The sequence below is a fragment of the Monopterus albus genome, unplaced genomic scaffold, assembly GCF_001952655.1.
Source record: "Monopterus albus unplaced genomic scaffold, M_albus_1.0 scaffold19.1, whole genome shotgun sequence".
Classification (NCBI taxonomy): domain Eukaryota; kingdom Metazoa; phylum Chordata; class Actinopteri; order Synbranchiformes; family Synbranchidae; genus Monopterus; species Monopterus albus.
The window spans coordinates 2,391,486-2,399,167 of NW_018127899.1; positions in this window are offsets into that span (position 1 = coordinate 2,391,486).

A 7,682-nucleotide genomic window follows, 5' to 3' on the forward strand; every position below is an offset into this window, starting at 1 on the left:
GCAGGAAAAACAAAGCCAGGTGTAGTTTAGTGTCATTGATCCTTTTAGAGGAGAAACTGTTCACTTTTACACGGTTTGTATTTATTTTTATTTATACATGCAAAAATGTTTTCTCACACTGAAACCCCAGAGACACAAACTGAAGCATTTACAAAAAATGGAATATGTATATTTTTAGTAATTCATGTGTCTTAAGTACTTTATGAATCAAATGTCATTTTTCTGCTCATTTTACAATGTACAATTCTAAAACCAGTATTTACTGTATATTACATTTTGTCATGTAAAAATTACTGTCAGAAGTATGTTATATAGTGTTTAATTTCATTATGTCAAGATAAGATTCTCTCAACCAGGAGATAAGTTTTAGTTTTAATGTGTTGTGGTGCAGACCTGAGCAACCGCCATTTGATTTGTCCACAGTGTTGTTGTAAACATCTTTCTAATTCCTCATTGAAGGCAATTTAATACCTGTTTCATTATCACACTGCCTGTGTGTGATACTGTTTGAAAGGAGGATGAAAACCTAATAAGACACTAGAGCCAACAGCACAGCCCAAAATCGATGGGCAGATTATCTAATTTAAGTTAAAACATTTATACACAAATACCTTATCAAGCTCACTCAGACTTAAAGAGCCTTTATAATTATAGAAACATTATAGTAGTTAAATAAATACAGTAGCACTGACTTCCTGCTTGCTGGTCTGCTTGCATCTTGGAATAACAAGACCATCAGCATAAAACTGAACAAAGCGAACAGAGCTGAAGTGGACATTATGGTCCCAGAAGTAAGCTGAACTTAATAACTATGGCAGTGGCTTGATGGCTAATTGCTGAAGAATTTGTGAACCTAAAAATGTCCCAAGATATGAACCAGAAAAAGGGATTTGTCTTTAATGTCACTGCATGTAGGAAATAATCAGAATTATGAGCAAAACTGCCTTTTTTGCTGTACCACCTAGTTCAATACCAAACTTTGGAGGTCATCTCCATGCTAACATTAATTTGAGCCGCTTCAGTGATTCAGATTAATTTTACAGATGTCTAAACTCCCCGCCCATGCTGCGAACATCCTCCCCGCGGCTGTGAGAGTATTTTCTAAAGACAATTCCCTCACCTTCCTCACATGGTTAGGAAGAGAACATTCCTCCTGATGAAGCCGTGATAGAAACAGAGTCAGTGTAGCAGCGGTGACACTGAGCAGACCTGGCTCCCACAATGCATCAGCTGTCCTCAAATATCAATTTTGCAGTTGACTTCACACGGCTGGCTCCCCGTCGAGGGCTCCGCTGCCTCGTTCCATCCATTTGTCATTAGTAGATCATCAGTGGGGGCCGACACACACACACACACAAACACACACACACACAACCACACCCACACACACATATATATACATCTGTCAGTTCTCACATGCCCTCAACAATTCAAGCCTGATTTCACAGCAAACAATGAAACAGTGACACAATGTAATCGAGTACATATACAAGTACTCAGTTCGCAGATGACACAACAGTCATCTCTCAACGTCTCATCCGAGATGGTGATGAATCGGCCTACAGACAAGGGTTTAAACAGTTGGCTCTGTGGACCTGGAGCTGAACACACTCAAAACTGAAAATGGCAGTGGACTTTAGGAGGACCCCTGACCCTACCACCCTAACCATGCTCAGCAGCACTGGATCGGCAGTAGAGTCCTTCAGGTAACTGGGCTCCACCGTCTTCCAGGACCTGAAGTGGGTGGCCGACATCAGGACCATTACCATGAAGGCACGGCAGAGGATGTACTTCCTGCACCTGCTCAGGAAGTTCGACCTGCCCCAGGAGCTGCTGATACAGTTCTACAGAGGACATAGAACTGTTTGACCTCCTCCCCTCTGGACGGTGTTACAGGTCACTGTACACCAAAATGACCCAAACTAACCCCACGCCATCACTGTTCTAAACAGCTAATCCATGTCTGTCTGTATAACATAACAGATTATTTGTGTTGTTCTATTTTGTCTTTTTATTGTGTGTTGGTTACGACATCTGGAATCTGTAGTGAGAAGCAGCAGCACAAGAAGACTGAGAGCTGCCTTCATGACAGTGCGGAGGCACTCAAGTCTTAAACCTTTCTCCTTATTACTTTTCCTCACATGATTTGACCACACCATTACTAGAGCCACTGGCTACTGTAACACATTACCAGATAATCACTGTCCGTGCACAGACAGGACTCAGTGCCTATAAGGAAAAGACTTGTGCTGATGGTTACAGTACTTACACCAACACCTCTTTGAGTTTGCACACTTTCATTTTGAGCATGCAGGCTCATTTTACATGGAACAAAGGCAAACAACAACAATGTGTGGGAACCAAGTGCTGTAAACATTTCTTGTATCGACTTTGTGCCAACACTGTCCTTGACTTTATCCAAGCTACGTCCTTGTCCTTTGCAGAAAGGCTGATCCATAACTGGCATTTTCTGGAGCTTCATTACATTCTGTCCACAGGACTGTGCAAAAGTTTTAGGTACAGATATTTAGATTCTTATCCATAACACCATAACATGAGGGACGCATCTGATCACTCCCAGATCTATTCTGCAGCATGAAAATGAGCCTAAACATCCAGAGGAGTCATACAAAACTATGTTCAGAAACCAGAAGAACCGGGGGTCCTTCAACAGATGGTGTGGCCCCAGGGAAAGCACTGACCTGGGAATATATGAAGAGACAACTGGGACAGCCTAAATCCACAGAGGAACTGTGGCAGATTGTCCAGGATGATGCTGGAGCAACCTATCAAGTACCTGGAAAAACTGTGTACAAGTGTATTTGATCTGTTTTTTCTTTGTCCATACACTTTGTATGGACGGATAAATAAAACTATTAGTGGCATTATTTTTGAAAGCATCCCCATGTTACTTACAGTGGCTGCATATCCTCTAATGGATCCATGCATCCATTATGTAAGACTGGGAGATGCCTTTTATACAACTTTTTACTTACTGCTTCTTGCAAGCATACAGTAGAATGTAAATTTGTAAAATTCTTAAGTGCTAACTTTCACCCTTTTTGTTTAGGTCAGCTGTTTCCTCTGCTAATCCATTGGCTGCTGATCTGAAACACACTTATAGCTACAGTATATAAGATATACACCTGAAACAAGCTGCTCGATCTGCTAAATCGAATCATTACCTAACCTCACTTTGACTCCTAAACCGTTTTTAGCTGTTAACCAAAATGACCATTTTGACATTGTAAATTTACTGGTGCAAACTTTCTTTGGCTACTGATCCAGTGTTTGTGCTCAGCTCTGTACTGAAGCCTACATCTTTCTCAAACTTTTGGATGAGTGTAGTAGCAGTTTGGTGAGTAGAGCGTATGCAGCACATCAGTACAGCTAGAGGTGCAACGGTGAAGCTTCTACAACACTCAATTCAATAATAAGACTTCCAATGAACTTAGCTTTGTTGGGCCAAGCAGACAGACCTGGGAAGTCTTGTTTTAAGGTTGAGTAAGAAATGCTTTCCTGAAACTGCTGGTCTTTATTTGCCAATAGGTTAATGCCACTGAAGGGCACAATGTTCTGCAATAACTGCATGAAAACAAGCTAAAACAAAACAATTTGAGCCTTTTGGTTTCACCAAAGAGTTGATATTTTCATCAGACTTTCTCTGGGCAGACTGTATCTCCTGCAGCGCCAGTAAAGCACCATGATCTGCAGTACAAAAAGGAGGAAAATGACATTTGTTGGTGGAGCCAAAAAGCCCAGACGCTTTCGTCAAGTCACCTAATTATTCCTCAGGAGCTCCAATTAGCCCAACAGTGGCTGGACATGAAGCAATTTGCTGGTCCAGGAAGAAACCGATGGATTGGCAGTTTCTACACAGGGTACCAAAGATGCTAAAAATACACAATGCTTTAGACTCTTCATGCAGTTTCTAGCTAATTGTACCTTTAACTCAAGAGTAAAACTTCCTTTTCTCTCAGTAAACTTTTAATTGTTATGACAATGGCACACACATGTGCCAATTCTTTGTGAGACAAAAACTGGCTACGACACCACAGTGTCTCGTTTTTAGTAAACAAATGACTGCAGTTCTGTCAGTTTAAACAAACGGCCCAACAAAGAACATGACATGGTTGCGTATGTAACACAGGTCATGCCTCATTTTGTGCATGTTAAGGTAAGAGAACGTTTTGAACTAAATGATGCGTCAACCAAGAACAATAACAAAAATATGTAAATGGAAATAAAGCAAAGGAGATTGAGGTGAATGGATGGGTCAGGAAACACCAGAATCTCCCATGGGAGAGAGGTGTTTCATACCACTGAGTTGTGCCTGTGAGTGTTTTAACCAAAGCCACAATCTTTTCCTAAACCTAACCATTAGAGCGTAAAGTCAACTTTTTACTTACATTTTCAGAAGTACCTTCTGTGTGTCATTGGTAGAGACCAAAATGGAGTTAAAAGAGAGTGAAAGCTGAACTTCAGTAGGATGATCATGATGCTTTGTAACTGCATGATGAGGAAAAAATAAAAATTCCTGTATGAAATATCTGGCTCTTTAGCTGCTATATGCTGGGCATGTATGCTCCAAAGCTCTTTTCAGACTTGGGATACATAACACTGCCCTGGGACCTTTGGCTATAGAAATAAAAAGGAAGTTGCAGAAGCAGAAAAGTAAGGAGAAACTGCACTAGATGGCTGAAATCATGGATACTACAGTGGGAGGATCAAGGAACTTTCCAAACTTTCACTTTCTTGTACATTGATTTGCTAAGATGAATGGCTGGTCAGACTGATCTCTCTCACCGAGATGGTCCAAATAGTGCCATCAGTGTGGAACACACCACGAGAATTAGAGCGAAAGACACTTGCAGATGGTTTGACAGTGGCCGACAGGCCAAACAGTGAACAAAAACTTATTATTAATCTCCTGAAAAGAAAGGAGACCTGCAGATTCAGGTCCTGATTCTCTGTACATTTATCAGGGAGTGACATTTTCACAGTTTATCACTTTGCTATTTCATACACTGTTACTACAAAATATTAATTATAGACACTGTGTTTCAGGAGGTAAAGCAGGTTGTCTCCTAACTTGAGGGCTGGCGGTTTGATACCCAGGTTCTCCAGTCCACATGTCAATATGTCCTTGAGCAGGACACTGAACCCCAAGTTGCTTTTGGTGATGTCAATGTGTAGAAAAAGCTCTAAGATCATTTACCATTTACTTTAAATAGAGATATTCCAGTAAAATTGATTTTCTGCTTCACACTTCAGATGAGCTTGGCTGCACAGATTTCTTTAAGTGTGACAGGAGCTAATGAGGATAAACTCCAGCTGTGATGTGGAGCCACAACACTGTCATTATGCATAACGGGTCTTTGTTTATTTTTCTGACTTAATGGTGACACAAACTTTTCAAACAGCGGTTTCTACATAGACCTTTGAATTAAAAATACTAGAAACCAGCCTTCTCGTTTTCTCCGAGTCAAGTGAACATCTGCCTTATCTTCTCGCTTCCTTTGTCTCCCACTCTTCCTCTCTGCTCTGCTGTGACCGGCCAACATTCAGGACTGCATGTTAGCAAAGTTTCTTTAACAATTGATACCAGTGATTGTAAAGCTCAGACAAATGGGCTGGGATGTGCACCATCCATCACACCCACAGAAGACTCATTGTTTGCAGATTTTAACCTGGAGGAGTTCCTCCCATTCCTCTCCTGTGAGACCCACAAATCATGAGCTGACAAAGAGAGCCGAGCCGAGCTGGGACATGGAGCTTGTGGTGTTACAGAGGAGATGCTCCTCCGCTGTGCTTGAAAAAGGAAGTTTCTTCAGGAATCTGAATGACCTCAGCAGCTTGCTAATAGCAGTTTGTTTAATTAAGAAAGTTTCACTTAATTACCCAAATTAATTTAATTCTCTTTTCCTGGTAGTCCACAGATGTAAAGAAGGTAATAAAAAGCCACTTTCTGACATGCAAACTGGAAAATCCAAATGTTGCTAGTGCAACATTTACCTAAGAATCTTTTAGAATCTGTTTCACTGAGTAAGAAAGTGAAAAGGCAGTAAAAACTTTACTCAGCAAGACCCTCAAACTCAGTGTGAGTCTTTTGACTATTCCCTGAGGAGCGGCAGCGATGATGCAACCAGGCTGGAAACTTCCAGGAGATGAGGAGTCTCAGGGACAGCTGGAGAACAGAAAGATGGAGAACATGAGCCCAAAGCTGAGAGGTTTCTCCTCTGAGATCGGAGATTGATGAAGAAGCTGCTGCAGGACAAGTACAGCCCAATATATCTGAGTCAATCTCTGTTTCACTTCTCTTCATTCAGTGACTTCTTTTCTAATTATCTCTATTTTTATGTTGTTGCTTTTTTAGTACTGTTACGCAACAGAAGGGGACTTTAAGAATAAGTCTGTAATGCTATGAGAAAAAAGACTGAACTGTATTAGAATAAAGTCATAATTTCTAGAAATGTATGTAAAATAAAAGTGAAACTGTTTTCAATTTCATTTACAGTATATTTACATAAAAACCTGATAACGAGGCTTCTTGAGGAAACTTGTAACTTCAGGTCATTTGACACAAAAGCTGACGGACTCTCCTCAACTGAATACTAAGAAATCATGTTTTAAAATCTTTTCTCAGCATGCTACACTTTACTTTTTCTTGAAAAACTCCAGCATTAACCTTGACACAACTGCAGCTTTTCTTCTCATACAACAGAATCTCCTGAAGCTCCTGTGCAGAAGTTACGACCGTCCTCTCTGTACAGAGATGCTGCTGCTGGATTGTGAAGAGATGCTGCTGTCTGGACCTGCTTTCAACTGTGGAACTTCAGGTTAAGGTAAAGGGAAGCGCATATCGACAGGCAGCCAGAACCTTCTCCCTTGTAATCTAATGCAACTTTTTCCACTCTTCACACAGCTGCTTCAAAAGCATGCTTCCTTATCTCCATTTGTAGTTTGTCACGCTTCATCCCTCTTTACCACAGCAGGCTTTTCCCACAACTTGTACTGCAGACATTCAGAACAGGTAGAAACACTCTGGGGCAGAACTGACTAAGAGTTTTTCTCCCTTTTTAGGCACTAAACTGTCATATAATTGCATTTCTGCTTATTTATGCCCAGGTGAAATAAAAGTGCATGATAAAAGTGCATACTTTTTTAAATAATTCATATAATATTTATTTTCCAATGATCCTGTTCCTAGCTGAAAAATATGTTAGGATAACTTCTTATTAATATGTTCCTCATCTTATCACTTCTGATCGATCACTGTGGCACAGGGACCCGAAGAACCAGCACATGAAGTGGAATAAAAAGCAAGTATAATGTAGGCAAACAGTGAGAGAAAAATATAATGCAAGTGAAAATATGTGCTGTTACTTAATAAGGGAGCATTTCACACCACAGCACGAGTTCACCTCTGTTTCCTGAATATGTTTCTTAACTGTGGATGTTTCGCAGCAGCTCCAGTCCTGTGCGAAGCAGCCAGAAACATTCACTAAGTAGGTCATTAGAGCATTTGTGTTAATGTGCTTACAGAAGTAAACATTTCCCACTCTGATTTTTTTTTGTCCTCTTTCACTCACTTCACCTTTTGACTTAGTTGACAACATTGGGGCAAAATACTGAGCTGAACTTCCTCACAGGAAGACGTCCTCTTGCGGGTGAATGCAAGT